General features: G+C 31.9%; 1 long non-coding RNA gene across 1 annotated transcript; it reads left to right on the top strand.

Annotated features, from left to right (window-relative positions):
* Window positions 1–1,354: 1,354 nt before the first annotated feature.
* On the top strand, window positions 1,355–3,612 carry LOC127732494 (uncharacterized). The gene is made up of 3 exons (XR_007996279.1): window positions 1,355–1,443; window positions 2,391–2,516; window positions 3,469–3,612. It is a non-coding gene; the product is annotated as an uncharacterized LOC127732494 (long non-coding RNA).
* The last annotated feature ends 14,104 nt before the right edge of the window (window positions 3,613–17,716 follow it).

Raw genomic sequence — 17,716 nt, 5'->3', positions numbered from 1 at the left:
TTACATTCATAGACAATTTTTTGGTTTTAAAAAGTAAAATAACAAAAATACCGATCTCCAAGGAAAATTCAAAACGGAAAGTTCCTAATCAAATGGCAAAATCAAAAGCTCAAACAAATCACACGAATAGAAAACAACTGTCATATTCCTGAATTGGTACAGGCATTTCTTTTTGTACAAAATAATGGATTGAACCTGATTTTATAGCTAGCTAAACCTCCCACTTGTATATAATTTACTTTAAACTAGATTTCAGTATATATGAGTACTCTTAAATTCGAACTTTGTGTTTTTTTCTTTAAAAAAATTGTTCATGTGCTTAGTGAAGATCTAATGGCTCAAACACTTTCTTATAACAATTACATGATCGATTCCTTTATTATACCAAAAATGAATTTAAACAATAAATGTCTCTTCAGTGATGCTCTACGTGATTTCTACTCCTTTGCTACACCATCAGTGCATTTAGACATTTACTGTCTTCTTATTGATGCTTCAACTGATTTTTACAGTCTGTCTTAATTCTGTTTCACCCTATTCCAGATTAAGGGAAGTGTTGATGACTCACAAACATGTTTAACTCCGCCAAATTCTTACTAAGCCTGTCCCAAGCGAGGAACCTGACATTTGGTTATTTTTCGTGAGTTTTGCGTTTTGATTGTTTTTTCTTGAGCGACTTATTCGGTTCAATTTTTCACAGAGCATTCCAGTTTTATGACTGATTAACATTTATATTTATTTTTTTAAAGTGGAGGTTATACAAGCAAAACCAAGTAGTTTACGATTGATGACGTCAGAATAAATCATCCTTTCTGTGATTGTTTTTGTAATACATCCATTTGCTGAATACCTCAAAATTGTACCGACAGAAATGTGTCAACAAACTCAATTTTTTCATAGCTCTTAGTAAATAAGATTAATTGTGCCTAATTGAAATACTACGTGAAATTTCATAAAAAAGAGACAGTTGATACTAAAGGGATACTCAAAATGCATTAATTAAAAATAAGTCAACTACACCAGGTCAACAAACTTTAACAAAACGAAAAAAGACGGAAAGACAAACAACAGCTTACAAAACACTACACAGAAAAATATGAAGTGAGCAACACGAATTTCTATAAAAGTTTAAGGATCTACGGTGCGAATACTTTTATTCTTTTATCTTTACGCATAAATCAACTGATTATGACAAGACAGCTAGGCGGCCACTCCTTTGTTTTGACAAAATAAGTAGCTCTAAGGAAGTTTAAATGCAGAATTAGGTTTTCCTAAAACAAACAAATATCTTCTATTGAATTAAAACTTACGATATACCATTTTTATTTATAGATTTAGCTTGTGAAAAAGGAACGCCTCAAGGAACATGTAAAATAGGACCATTTCCCAGTACACCGTGCCCATCGGGAACGTACTGTAAAAATTCTGTCTGCTGTAAAATACGTAAGTAGCAAAATTTGATTAACATGATCATTGAAGACAACAGTTACTATATGAAAGAAATGTAATTACAGATATTGATCATGCGCCGTCCGTAGCGCTTATCCAGTATTAAAAAAAATCTACGACCAGTCTTCGAAGAATAAAAAGATTTCTGGGCGGAAGATAAACGTTGCCTTACGCAATATGCACTTTGAAGTTATATAATCTCCTGCACATACGATTTTTATTGCATTAATGCTATGTATCATTTACAAAATCGCAATATAATCGCAGAAAAAATGTCTTCAATAATTTTATGTAATGTTTAATGAATATGTCGTTCGAAAATGTTCAGTGAAAGTTCAAATTGAAATTCGTTTTCAATGTATCTAAAAATCTGCATTCAGTAAAAATGTATGATTATACGGTATAAATGACTTCAAATAATGTTAGTTAATAAAAAGATGACCAGAAGACACAAAAAAAAGAATAAAAAATTTGCGTTCAAATAACTCAGTACAGTTTACTTGATAAATGAATACGTTACTACGACACATTTTTTATGATACGGTAATTTTGGAACATCATAATTTTATGAAGCAACGTCGTTTTGCGTTTTTAATCACAATTTGCCTATAGTACATAGCGGTTTCAACATACCCGACTGAGTAAAGTAAGTCAGATTTTTTTTATGAACGACATGTATGTAATATTTTTTTAGGAAAAAATGAAATAATTTTTTTCTAAAAAATAATATCGCTTTTTGATGAGCCATTTAAGGTTCATTATCCGACTTTTAATTCAGATACGATCATTATTTGTGTATCATGATTATGGTACAACATTTGTCATTGTCACTTGATTATCATGTTGTTATCTAACAATATAATCGGAAAAGACCTCGTTTATCCTTTCACGAGTTGCTAGAATACTTATCAATGATATTTTTATATTTTATACAAACAAAGCTTGTGATTATGGTGATCCTCATCCAACACGTTTTTGTGGAATGGTTGTCAGTTCCAACAAGTGTCCTACTGGATACCATTGTAAAGGTGGGCCGGCTGATGAATACCATGCTTGTTGTCCGAACGGTAATAATAATTTTGTCTTAAAGTGAAATTTAGTTTACTATTTACCTTTTTCCAAGCAACATTTAGGTAATGCTTATAGATAAGCAATGGGGTTTGATTTCACCAGTAACAGTTAAATTTAAATGTTCTTTTTGTAATGGTTACGAGGACAGTAAAGCCCAATTCTTTTCTCATATGACCGTCATCTGGAAAATGTTTGATGAATTGTACTTGACAAACAGTGACATTTGGTTATAAAACTCTACGTTGGCATTTCGCAGTTCTGACATGACGTGTTACACTAATTAATTGACATTTACTACTTCCAAATTCACATTTTAATTCAGAGCGCTATTTTTCAGTTCAAACTTGTTATTTGTAGTTCTAACTTATCTTTGATCGACACTTCGCTGTTGCAATTTGACTTTTGTCGACTTCAACTAGCTGAAGTTGACATTTCATTTCCAGGTAGACATTTCTCAAATCAAATTTTGAAATGACAATAATTTAGTGAAAAATGATTCTCCGAAACTAGAAATGTCAAGCTTGGATCAGGAAATACCAACATGCAACTATTTGAAAAATGGTAACTTTGAGGTAATACGTGAAAGGAATATTAACATAGAAATGCAAAATGCCAAGTATGAATTCACAAATGTAAGCTTCGAGTAAAAAAATATTAACGACAGAATATTAGTCTTTAGAAATATTTGACTTATAAAATTACCAATCATTTTCAACAATTCAATCATTGTAAATTTGTACATTTAGCTTTTCTTTCATAATTTCTATTTCTATTTAGCTGGTTTTTATACTCAACAAATCGAATGTTGTAGTCATTATAATTGATTATCCAATATTTTACTTGTTTCTAATGTTGTATTCTACTAAGAGGAATATATAAGTTATTTCCATTCTCAATTTTATTATAGTAAATTGTATAATGATGTCGATATCTGTTTCATAATTGTAGCCAAAACAACGAAAATAGGCCTATGCCCAAGGGACAAATACCCACAGACTAAGTGTTACGTTCAAAGAAACTGCAAAAATGACGCATCGTGACCTGGAACAAAGAAATGTTGCAAGCAAGGTTGTCGTTATAAATGTGTATATCCTGTAGACTGATTAATTCAACAGCATTATTGCATAATATGTTGTCATTGATTGAATAAAACTTCTTTTATGCTACTGTTTAAAATATATTTTGCAGACTAATCACAAAACCGTTTCAATCGTTTCTGACTGGGTTTAAAGGGAAAAACATTATTTAGACAATTAACGATTCCTTTTCTGAATAGTTGGTAAAACTCACAAAATATAATCAGATAAAAGAAGCAGCTAGGTGGATGACATATAAGGGACAATAAACATTCATAAGTAGAAGAGAAACCGACAACACCATGGAATAAAAATGAAACAAATGACGAAAATCCCCTAAGGGCAGTTAACAAAGAACTACAAAAACTTAAGGACTGTGCAACCTGGGCCCAACAAAAAACCGGGCTCGATCTAAGATCTGAAGGTAAAAAAGATCCTGTTACACACATGACACATATATATGCTTCCGTTATTTGGCTCAAACTTGTTGAAGTCAAAATCGTGGAAATTTAGACAATAAAAACTTATCTGTGACAAAGATAGCCTACAGTTATCAACCAATTTATGATGGTGATTGTTGAGTATTCGACCACTAGGAGTCCTTAGTTAAGCTTACTTGGTTATAATTCTCCACCAGAGACCAAATGACGTAGAAGTTAACAGCAATATGTCACAGTACTGCTGCAACAATGAGGAAAACCGATACCGCATAGTAAGCTATAAAAGGTATCGATATAACAAAAATAAAGATCGAATTACAGTGTTGAATTGGTTACCTTCAAGTTTATTTAAAGGATCGATAAGTTTACCCGGATCGTATCTGAATTAACGGACTCGGGGAAACAACATTTAATGAAAAATTAGGATGTGCTATCCCGTTTGTATCTAGGAAAAAAAATAGTAAAGGTTTTAAGTCATTGGATGTAATATAATCCTTGACTTTATAAATTACCAGTAATACATATATTACGTCAATTGAAATCCAAAACACTTTCTCATTTCTAAATGTAAAACCAAAAACTGCAAAACCTGTAAATTTTTTATAACAGATCTTCAATTCAATAGCAATTTAGATAAAAACATATTACAGTACAAGGAGCTACAATGATCTAGTTTGTCAATCAACAAATCCCGATTTCGGTTAAGAGTGCAACCTATGCGGATTGATATATATATATATATATATCGGTGACACGCTTAATAAACGTATGTTCGACCATAGATCAGACATTTACAACAATCCAAATGACATTGTTTTCCAGCATTTTAACTAGTTTGAAATTTAATCATATATTTGCAAGTTCGCGTCATCGAAAACATATACCACAAAACTCTCAATCCTATAGGATCTTGAAACACCCCTAAACCTGACCTAAGTACATCCTTAACAGATGACGGCATATATGTTGTGTTTTGAATACTACCATTTGTCTTTTGATCGTCCTTCTTTTTTCCCCATTGCATTGACAGTTTCTTTACGACATATGAGTTTGAATTTTCCTTTGGTATTGTTCGGCTTTCTCTTATATAATGAATATTAAAACAAAACTAATGCATTAGAGCTATATATGTAGGACTCAAATTTATGGTGGGTCCGGATCTATGGCAGATTCCTTATCGATGGTAAAAATGACATCATTCCATCCCAAATCTATGGCAAATTTTAGTTTCCTAATCTATGACAGATTTCAAATCATTGGCGGATTATCTGCAAATGGAGAACCAGTCAGTACATATCTGAATAATGATTTCAAAGTTGCATTAAAGAAGTGGAAATGTCCAAAGGTAACGAAAAATGCAGTATAAGAAAAAACGGATTAGAGGTACGACAACAGGAGCATATCCATAACCATTTGTGAAATGGACTTTCCATAATGGTCAACCAAATCGTGATGACAACCACAAAATGTACTTAGTAAAGAAGTGATATACACTCATACAGGTTTTAGGAATGAAACGATGTTCTCCGGGAGAATAAGCATTTCCTACCATGTCTGTGCATGGTACCTGGTTGACCCTGTCATTTCAGCATGTCCCTTAATAACCCAAAAAGCAGTTTGAATGAAAGGAATTAAACAGTTTGACTTTTTACCTAATATTTATTTGCGCGTTAATACATCTTATTGAACTTATGACGATTTAAATCAAAGTCCTTGCCTCAAACAAATGGCTTTCTTAATAAATCCCAATTTCTCCAACAGTATAGTTATACGACATAAATATAGCTGAACATATTTAAATAGTTATGAGAAATCTATTTCAGAGTTTTTTTTTAGTTTCCAAATCTCAAGAAAGATTATTTGCTACTATATATATAATATAGCTGAAAAAATGTTAGTTTAAACATATTTTATTGTTCAAAATGACAAATGGATAATAAAATATGTTTGAACTTAAATATGTGAAAAATGTTATAGATTAAGTTTAAACAAATTTGAAGAGTACCATATGAATAGAAAAATAACAAGAAAATAGCTTAGCATAGAAATTATGAAAGAGAGAAAAATCATACCAAAGTCAGAGTAAAAACTCGTAAAAATTAAGAGACAAGGCAACACCCGGAACACAGACAAGGATAAGAAAACAAGGAGCGGAAACAAACACGAAACATACACACCAAAACCCAAAAACATATTCATTTGCGTTAAATTGCCTGCATCAGCCATTTTGCTGCTACGAGTGACTGGATTTGTTCGCTAGTATTCTTATATCATCCGCATAAGGGAGCTACCATTTGATTTTTATGGGGGGGGGGGGGGGGGGGGGGAGGGGGATGGGGCTAGGATGAAATTTGAAAAAAATAGGCAGGACAGGAGTTTTGAGTAAAAAAAAGGCAGGATGAGACACTTGCAAAAAAAAAAGTCAAGATGACAATTTAGGTAAAAGAGTCAGGATAAACTTTAAAAAAAGGCAGGACCGAATACAGTGAAAAATAAAAAGGCAGGACAGAATTTTTCATCCTAACCACTTTGCAAACTTATCTCGATTTTTTATGTTCATTGAAGAAAATCATATTTTGGTATTCAGTTCATTATAACAATACAATTATGGCCTTCATGAACATTCAATATCCAAAATGATTAAATCGAGGAAAGGTTATTTTCCTTGAGGTCCGTAGGATTTAATAATTTTGGATTTTGACTTTTTATGAAGGCCATAATTGTGTTGTTATAATGAACTGAATACCAAAATATGATTTTCTTCAATGAACATAAAAAATCGAGATAAGTTTGCAAAGTTACTCTCGAATGTAACTAGAAAAATCAAGATTTCTCATATATCTGTACTTATTGGATACTCATTTCCTTTCGTAAATTTTACGGACGCCAACACGAGTTGGTTGACCGTTATGGAATAACCGTTTCACAGATGATATCGGATATGTTCCTTATGTCGTAATTACAATCCACTTCCTTTTTCACCACGAATATGACCTACCGAATTAGACTTTTTACCGGATTTGTAGTAACATGAGCAACACGACGGGTGCCACATGTGGAGCAGGATCTGCTTACCCTTCCGGAGCACCTGAGATCACCCCCAGTTTTTGGTGGGGTTCGTGTTGCTTAGTCTTTAGTTTTCTATGTTGTGTCTTGTGTACTATCATTTGTCTGTTTGTCTTTTTATTGTTTAGCCATGGCGTTGTCAGTTTATTTTCGATCGTTGAGTTTGGCTGTCCCTCTGGTATCTTTCGCCATTCTTAAGCATATTAACGCAACTTTTGTAGCTTGCTTAATGCTTTTTGAGCCTTTGTGTCTCAAAATATTTTCAACGTCCAGATCCGAAAATGAGCAAAATGTTGAGACGGCCGCCATATTTTCCAGATGTAAACAAACGATATGATGTCACTAGCTAGTTATTATTTTGACTTGCAAATGGGAACCAAAAACAGTTATTTTGACTACACGCATATTCCCAAACAGTTATTTTGCCTACGCGATATCTGCCGCGGGAAAAGGGGGTTATTCTCCTTGAATGAATGAAAAACATACAGTAACATCTTAATTTCTTTATTAGTGGTTGCTATAGTAAAGTATAATAATAGTTATAATTACATACTTTTCAATCACTACTTAAATATTGTTTGGAGGAATAGACTTTCCTTCTCTAATTTGTAATATTTACCAATAATTCATTGGTGCATTGACATTCCTTGTTGTGGTCATTGCTCATGTGTTTCTGTATCATGATGTTACAACTTCTATGAAGCCATAGCCACTGCTACATGTATCCCGGCAGGGCAACATTATTTTATAGAAGAGAAAATTGCTGGTACTTGCCCATCAACTACTCGCATTACCTATAAGTACAGTTGATAGTTATTTTGCTTGTACCTTCTCTATATGTTTTTTTTAAATATAAGACTTAAGCAAAAGTCTTACTCTGTGTATTAATGTATCATATATATGGTTTCTTGTAAATGCAAGTCTATGCAAATGAATTTTTTTTTTGTGTATTTAATTTGGCTCATTTGAAAAAAATATATATATTTTATTTGAGATTCAGAATGACTGCCATGATTTTGAACAGTTCCATAAACTACCTCTACTTCACTTCATATTGAAGTGTCTAGTTGACTTATTTTCTTTCATATTGTTTTGTCTTTTGAAGTCTTTCTCATGTATTGCATACCTTGATTATTTGTTTTTTTTGTTTGTTTTTTTTTTTGTTTTGGGGGGGGGATTGAAACATTTACAGACTGAAACATTGCACAGCTATTCGCCTGTTTGTTATTTTCTGGTCTATTTAAGCAACTTAAAAAGTCTTAAATCTGCTGTAATAATAATTATAATTTAGGTTCATATGACACTTAACCAGAAGAAAAGCAAATGTTTTTAATATTATAAATTATCCAAATGTTTTGGAAGAAGCTAATTATTATAAAAATTCTGTAACATTTATCACTAGTTCAGACAAATAACTTTTTGACGATAAAGTTGTTGATACGAATGTCCATTACGTACTTAATTTATTTCGGTCTCTTCCTTGTGGTGCCATGTTACACTGTCACTTTTAATAGACTATTTTCATATTACCGACTTTTGACTCCGGATTATATAATTTGTCGACTGGTTACCTTGGACATCATGGTACCAAGTCAGGTAAGAGCAAGCTAAAGAAGTAAAACCAAGCTTTCAATCGGTACAATTTTGGGGGAAAATTACCTGGTTAATAATTTTTTTCACTATAAAATCATCGGAAAACAGTAAACTTTCCTCTCAAATTACACCGATTATATGTTTGATTTTACTTATTTTGGTTGCTCTTACTTGACCGAGTGCCATGATGTCCAAGGTAACCATTCGACAAATTATATAATCCGGACTCAAAAGTCGGTAATATGAAGATAGTCTATAAGGACATTGTTACAGGTAAATTGATGACGGAATAACATTCATTAACTGTATTTAAAAGACGTACGTGTACAAAATATTTGCATGTGCACATCTGCGTCCTGGTATAACCAGGAAGAACCCAAAGCGTACAAATCTTTCTTGGAATGAATGTTGTTATAGATAGATTACAATTACTTCTATCTTCATTTGATATTATGCAGCTTACTGTTCCGTTCATTAAAAAGTAAGAGTGGACACAACACCTGCATAAATATTATTACCTTTTTACTACTGCTATATATGATGTTTAATATGTTATGATTTTTGCATTATGTATATATTTGTATTGTATTGTGTATATGCCTTCAACCCCTCGGGGTATAAATGTGCATTTCATTAATAAATAAAGTTATACAACACGTATAATTAAAGTAATGCGGATCTCTATAGTATATTAAAGATGAGATATTTTAAAATTATTAAAGAATTGACATTTGATAGTGAACGTTTGTTCTCACATATTGATGGGATTTGATTTGTTAGAATTTGATATTTGTACATTTGTTTTCATATTTTCAAGGAAAAATATGCTGCCCCAAAAAATGTGAAAAAAATGTATCACCCCAAACGTAAGTCATATTCAGTAGTCTAGATGTAATTAAAAATATTGCTTGACAATACATATCAATATAAAGGAATGGTGGTATATTGGAATAAAACAGCAATCTATCAAAAGTAGCACAAATTCTTTTAAATAGAAACCTACAATCTTCAAAATCTGCAAAATGTTCTTAAAATTACCAATTCAGGGGCAGCAACCCAACAACAGATTGTCTGATTTGTCTGAAAATTTCAGGGCAGATAGATCCTGACCTGGTGAACATTTTTACCCTGTCAGATTTGTTCTAAATGCTTTAGTTTCAAAGATATTAGATCTACATTTTACCCTCATGTTCTATTTTTAGCCATGGTGGCCATCTTGGTTGGCGGGCCGGGTCGTCGGACACATTTTTTAAACTAAATACCCCAATGATGATCGTGGCCAAATTTGATTAACTTTGGCTCTGTAGTTTCAGAGGATAAGATTTTTGTAAAAGTTAACGGACGACGATGATGACGGACGACGGACGCCAAGTGATGAGAATAGCTCACTTGGCCCTTTGGGCCAGGTGAGCTAGAAACGACTTAGAATTATACCGGTTTAAGTATGGGTGTATTGTTTTCTGTATAGCAATTTGCTGACTACTAGTATTTTCTTTGTTTTTGGTATAGTAGTGTCTCTTTTTTGAATTTTTGGTAACTTCTTCTTTTCTTATATTATTGTTTTTGTAATAAAATTAGTTTTACTGCGTGGATTTGAAAGGTATCGGTTTTATTTCTCTGAATAGCCGCTGAAACCCAGACTAGGAGTAAGCCCGTCATTTCAAGAAAAATATCCAAACTATTGTAGTCGAGTTAAAATATTTTCTAACTGTCAAGTTGACTCGGACTGTAAGCAAAGTAAGTACTGAAAATATCTATTTCCCTTCTACATACAAAAAAAATTAATTAAAACAAAAGGATTCAGTTTTAAGTTGATAAAAGAGACGCGGAAGATACCAAAGGGGACATTCAAACTCATGAGTCGATATTAAACTGACCATGCTGACAACGCCATGGGAAAAAAACATTTCTAGAGAAAATAACACCAAGGTATTTATAATGTTTAACTACCACTATTTCTTCATTTTCAATATAAAACTTCAAATCATTTGATATATTCTTCCTCTTGTAAAAAACATCACTTTGGTTTTGCTAACATTGATTCTTAATTTCCAATTATTACAATACTGTGAAAAATTATTTTAAAAGTTGCTGTAAATCTGAACATGATTCGGCAAGTAAAATAGTATCATCGGCATATAATAATACTTGTAACATGAATCTTCTTTTTTCCTTTGATCTTTTTATGGAATAAGATAGAGACGACAAGCATGTACAATAATGTATGCTCTAAATTGAAGCAACCAAATAATATTGCATGAAAGGTCACATGGGCCTATATAATCCAATGAGAAAACAGCCATGAAATAACCAACAACACTAAAACCAATATTGCATGGGTAAGCTCCGCCTCCTTAGGAAAAGATGACGCCTACAAAAAACCACACACATCAATGTCAGTTTTATTAGGTTTCAAATAAAATATACAAATTTAAAGGAAATTTCTGCAGATTTTATCCGTCAGGCAAGAGAACAAAAAATATAATGTGCACTCCTAAATTTCAAGAAGTAGCCGAAAAAAATAAACATAACTTCTGTCACTTTTGAAACAGAACATATTTGCAAAAAAAAAAAAAACAATAACAATAATAAATCAAAATGAAATGTTGCTCAAGTTGCAATTTGAAAATGATCCTTTGACGTTTTATCGCTGGAATGGCCAACACGTTCGAGTTTTCCATTTGTCGCTTCAGTACCAGAATTTTCCTCATAAAATGGCGCTGGTGCAGTCCCGGTGGAATCAAGAGGCGGATTAAGAATTGGAAATCTCCTATGTCAAACGTTCCTAAATCGTAATAATCCACAGCTTGCGAAACACTCATGCCATAAAATGGTTCAATATTTTGATGCGTTTGAATTTGCGACAGATTAATATTCTCCTCTATTATTGCCGACGCGTCTGCTAATGATATATCTTCTTCGACATCGTGAAGAACCTGCAAAACAGTAAAAAAATATTTAAAAAAATTCGTTTTAATAGAATAAAACATTTCCATTTCCGAAAATACATTGCTCATAAAGGGCATATAAATCAGATGATCGACATAATTGAAATGTATACTAAACATAAAAAATCACAGCAATATTTACCGATTTCCGATTAAAAGCCCCAAAAAAGGACAATAACCGCAAGTCAATCTAATTTTATATAAAAAAAAATACACACTTGAGAGAGAACTAATTCATCGCCTTCGATTTCTAGCTAATCTGGAAGGGGGAATACGTCTGCCATGCTTCCTAAAATATTTTGACACTGCGGTTTATTATATTTTGCCGCCAAACGATGATTTTTTTCCTGCACGGACTGTGGGCGGGTCATTCATGTCACAAATCATTTATAGCAACGCCTTCCTCGTTAGCCAAATAAACTTCTCACGCTTCGCGTTCGAAAGTTTATTTGTCTAACTCGGAATACTATGCTATAAATATAACAAACAGTTTAAGTAAGGTATATATTCAGTTCATTTTCAATATCCAATGTTAAAGATTGTACACCTCTAATGTTAACATTTTCTAAATACTGCTGCAAATCGTTCAAATATAAAGAGAATAACAGAGGAGAAAGATTTTACCCTTGCCTAACACCAATTTCACTAGCAAACATGACAGATAAATTATTATTAAGTACAATACGTGATTTAACATCATCATACATATTTTTAACAACTCTAAAAAACTTTCCTTTTATATTATTCAAAAGGAGTTCATATAATAAAGAATTCCGGTGTACAAAATCAAAAGCATTTTCAAAATCTACAAAAGCGCAAAAAAGCTTTTTCTTTTTTACACAGAGAAGTTCAAAAAGTGCATGTAATGAAAAAATATGATCCGTAGAAGGTAACCATGTCGGAAGCCGCTTGATTTTCATTAAATATATTTAATTCATCAACGAATAACCCCAACCTCAGTCCTGTCATTAAGAATAGATGTTAATATTTTCCCCAAGCACGACAATAAAGTTTTATGGGTCTATAATTTTTGGATCTAATTTGCACCCCTTGTTCTTAAATATTGGTATCACATTACCAATAAACCAGGCTTCTGGCAATATACCCGTTATTGTATCAAAAATAAGATTAAACAATTTTATGTATATCAAGCATTCTGTCTAGAGATGAAGCAATGTATTCATTAATGATTTTATCTGCCCCAGGCGATTTATTATTCTTCGCCCTTTTAAAGCTTTTAAAATTGTTAGTCGTGTAATAAGTATTAGAACATACTCACTCCTTCTCGTCTAATGAAAAGTCAGTTTTTCCCTACTAATTTTCATAGTACATGGCTTTCCATGCACTATAAAATGCTATATATGAATGACTTTTCATTGTAGATTAATTATGAAAGTGAACTCTTAATAACTTAGTAACGAAGTGTACAATCCCCTGAGGCATTTTCCTTGGCAAAATACCCTACTGATTAATGATGAAAGAGGAAAGAATTATAAAAAAACATTTTGAACATTGCAAATCTTTACATTAATGGTACATAGGCCTATATATAACAAACAAAAAATAAAATAAAATGGGGGCAAAGATGTAGGTAAAATATCTTTTATACAATTTTCATACCAGACATTCGAGTCGATTATTTTTTTTTTCTCAAGAAAACAATGCAAGACTGCTGATATATAAAGCAAAGGATTTTTCTGAGAGAAAAAAACCAACAATACATGTACATTTATCAATTAAAAGTAAGCATCTGATGTTGAATGATCGTAATTCATTTATTTATAGAGTAAGTTTTATATTTATCAAAAATATTCAAATTTCAGAAAGTGGATTGATATAACATTGTGTGCTAATTAAAATCAAGAAATTTAAGGTATATAAGTATTAAATGTTTACCTGATGCAGAAGAAAAACTAAAATGTTTGAACAATTTACCCTCTTTGTCCTCACAAATTATGTCACTGCTATTTCATTCCATCCATTGGAATGGTCATTACCTATGTTATATACTCACTTCATTATAAAAAGTGAATTCTTAGTATATGTAAGAGAATGATAATCCCTTTCTTCATGATTAAGTACGAGCGTTAGCGAGTACTTATCATGAAGTAAGGGATTATCATTCTCTTACAAACTTAGAATATTGTAAAGTGCTCAAGGCTCAAATGAACTCTAAATTGGTTGTATTTAATAATTAGTTTCATTGTCAGTGCAATGTTTATAATTAATGCATGACTTCCTTTTTAGGCATTTCATTTATGGATTAGTTTTAGTGATGTAAGGACTTTCTTATTATTTGGGAAATATTTTTAAAAAAATGCGTTATAGATATTAGGTAACACAACAGAACAAAAAAAATGTAGGAATTGTATATGTTTCCTGACTGTGAGTATGAATGTAAATTATGTAATATTTTAGTGAGGAATTATCCTTTTTTTAATTTACAGTTTAAATCAATTGATACATTTGAGTTACAACTAAATTTTATTTAACAGCCAATATTTTGGTCCGGTTTTTACATCAAATACTGTTTCATTATGTCAGGGAAATGTTCAAATGAAATGCCTTTAAAAGTTTTTAATATGTTCAAGACTTAAATTAAATTCCTATTTTATTTTTTTTATTTTATCGAAATATTGGAAATAACTATTCTTCCCAACCGCTGATCCAGTGATTAAAATTTTGGAAAGCTGAAGATTAAGGTATTTTTTTTATTTTAAAGCTTTTTTTTTTCTTTTTTTTGCAAATGCTTTGATATTGTTTAATTATTTAGTAATTTGAAGTTATTAATATTTTCATAACAGTATTCACGGTACCAATTTTACTGCACAGTAAACTTTAACTTATTTTGAGTTTTTTGTTTGTTTCACAATTCAACTTTTAGTCAGTTTTAATCACTGTGTGATAAATCCTTTCAATCTGATAAATGTGCTTCAGGGCAGTTGTAACTCATTTATAGAAACTCTTTGTTTTGAACTGTAAATAGACCCAAATAATAGGATAATCCCTTACTAAGAACATGATTTACTTTCATTCTTCACAATTAAGAGGCATCAAATCCTACAATTTCGTTGGTCGAGAGCACTTTGCTATATTCTAATTTAGTTTTGAATATTACAATGGGAAAGGATAATTTGTTAAGGTCACTCGAAAGTGTGAATATGTTCTAAATCGGTCAGACAATACTTGGTCGTGTTTTATGTAAAGATTAGACAATACTTGGTCATGTTTTATGAAGATTTAAAGCCCAAGGCGTAGCCGAGGGCTTTAAATCTTCATAAAACATGACCAAGTATTGTCTGACCAATTTAGAACATATTCACACTTTCGAGTGACGTTACAAAATTATCCTTTCCCATTGTAATATTCAAAACTAAATAAGAATTCACTTTTTATAATGAAGTGAGTATATAACATAGGTAAGTAATGACCATTACAATGGATGGAATGAGATAGCACTGACATAGTTTGTGAGGACAAAAAGGATAAATTGTTCATACATTTGAGTTTTTCTTCTTCTTCAGGTAAAAATTTAATACTTATATACCTTAAATTTCTTGATTTGTTTAGCACACAATGTTAAATCAATCCGATTTATAAAATTTGAATATTTTTTGATAATTATAAAACTTACTCTACGTATAAATATTTGAATTACGACCTTTCAACATCAGATGCTTACTTTTTATTAATGAATGTACATGTATTGTGGGGTTTTTTTCTCAAAAAAATCCTTTGCCTTATATATCAGCAGTCTGACATTGTTTTCTTGAAAAAAATAATCGACTCGAATGTCCGGTATAAAATTTGTATAAAAGATAATTTTACCTACATCTTTGCCCACATTTTATTTTTTGTTTGTTACATATATGTACCATCAATATAAAGATTTGCAATGTTCAAAATGTTTTTTAAAAATCTTTTCTCTTTCATCTTTAATCAGTAGGCTATTTTCCCAAGGAAAATGCCTCAGGGGATTGTACACTTCGTTAGTGAAGTTATTAAGAGTTCACTTTCATAATTATTCTACAATGAAAAGTCATTCATGTATAGCATTTTATAGTGCATGGAAAGCCATGTACTATGAAAATTAGAAGGGAAAAAACTGACTTTTCATTGGACGAGAAGGGGTGAGTATGTTCTAAGAAGATTTAAAGCCCACGGCTACGCATTGGGCTTTAAATCTTCATAAAACATGACCAAGTATTGTCTAACCTATAATTAATTATAGTTCAATGGTTCGATGTTAAGAAGAAAAGTGTTCACTTCTATGTTTTTAACTGCACACCTACCCTTATTACTGGCATTATCCTTTGAACAATGGATGAAGTGATTCCTATTATCAAATTTGTTTTGGGTGAAAAATTTAAAACTTGGGATACGTTTGAATCGAAACTAAAACAATATCAAGACCCAGATTTTTTGTCAGATATTCGGAATCCTCTAGTTGTATCCATGTAGTGCCAATAAAAATTTTGCCCACTGACACCTACTTTTCTTTTCATAATTCTATTGCATTTAGTTTTCAAAGTCATTTTTGAAAATGTTATAAAATCCGTGTTATTTTTTCATTGTTTTTGAAAGGAAAAAGGTATCAATGTTAAATGTATGAAAAATCTAGAGAGAACCATTTTCCGCCTAATTTTCAATTGATTATATCTCAAAAACTAGAACACGGACCTTTCATTTTTTTCTAATTTTTAAGTTTCATTATTCATATATTCTATCAATCTATAACAGTCTTTTAAAAACCTTGTTATTTTGAAACAGAGGAGCGAACGTCCTCACATGGTTCCAACAAAATATATAACTTCAAAAAGGGAAATTGCAGAGTGGAACTGTATAGTCTGCAAACCCGACGTGTACATTGCTGCATCACTCGTTTTTGATGGCTGCCTAGAGCGGTTTCACCAAAAACGCGTCGGACTGAAACATGCTCCCAAAACAACATACTGGATGGGGAGGGTGGGGTTGGTTTTGGGGGGGGGGGGGGGGGGGGGGGTGGGGGGGGGGGGGGGGGGGGGGGGTAGGACCTTTATCGGGACTCCGGGATCGGGTGTTTTTAAGCTCGGGATTTCGGGATTGATCCTTTCGGGATCCGGGAATTCTTTTTTTTGGATTTCGGGATGTCGGGATTTAAATTTCTTTAAATTCGGGACCTCGGGATTTAAATTTCTTTAAATTCGGGACCTCGGGATTTCATGTTTTTAAGCCCGGGATTTCGGGATCAGGACCCCTCCGAACCCCCCTCCTGGATGTGTAGAAACTGCCACTGTAAATGAAAATTTTAAAAAGTTGTATGCAATATTGTTAAAATTTAAATAAAAGTTTTCAAGTTCTATTTTAATACATATACTAGTCCCAGCATACATTGAAGTGCATTAACGTAACAATAACACAACGTAACCGTAGATGCAAATGTTATTGTTACATTGGTAATTAATCGGTTCCTTACCCAACCCTGCATTTTGGAAATAAGTCTTCAATGTAACAATAACTTTTTTATTATTGTTACATTTCAATGTAACCGTAGCCAGTGCCTAAAAAGTATATATGGGTCATTTTCAAAAAATGTCGAATTTTCAGTACACCCATGCTAATTTTTTCATTTCTAATGGAAATTTCAGCTGTAATTGTTTGAATGAAAGCTTGTAGGATTTATGATTCAGAACATTAATAATAAACACGATTTACATCTATTTTCATAAGATTAAAATGTATTTAAGTCCGATTTTTGGGTAATTTGTTTGCGTACAGTTTCAGAAAAACACATTTCAAATGATTTTTTTCCGATTTTCTGATCGCCTTGATATCTGCAGAAGGGAATTTTTAAGAACGTTACTAATTACTCTAACGAAAAATCGTAGCTTCTTTATCATTATATGTAACATTTTATCTACAAACTTAATTGAATCCGCGTACATGAAGTTCATGTCAATCCTGTTACCGCTACTTAAACCAGCCGTTAAATTATTCTCCCTATGAATATTGAATTAGTCAGTGTTGATTTCAAAAGTGCAAAGTAACCTTTACATTTAACACAGCACGTTTCTTGAACGACAGTGTAGAGAAA

Source organism: Mytilus californianus, unplaced genomic scaffold (genome assembly GCF_021869535.1).
Source record: "Mytilus californianus isolate M0D057914Y unplaced genomic scaffold, xbMytCali1.0.p SCAF_25, whole genome shotgun sequence".
In the NCBI taxonomy this organism is placed as follows: domain Eukaryota; kingdom Metazoa; phylum Mollusca; class Bivalvia; order Mytilida; family Mytilidae; genus Mytilus; species Mytilus californianus.
The sequence above is the reverse complement of the archived record's forward strand: the minus strand, read 5'-3'. Positions and strand labels throughout refer to the sequence as shown.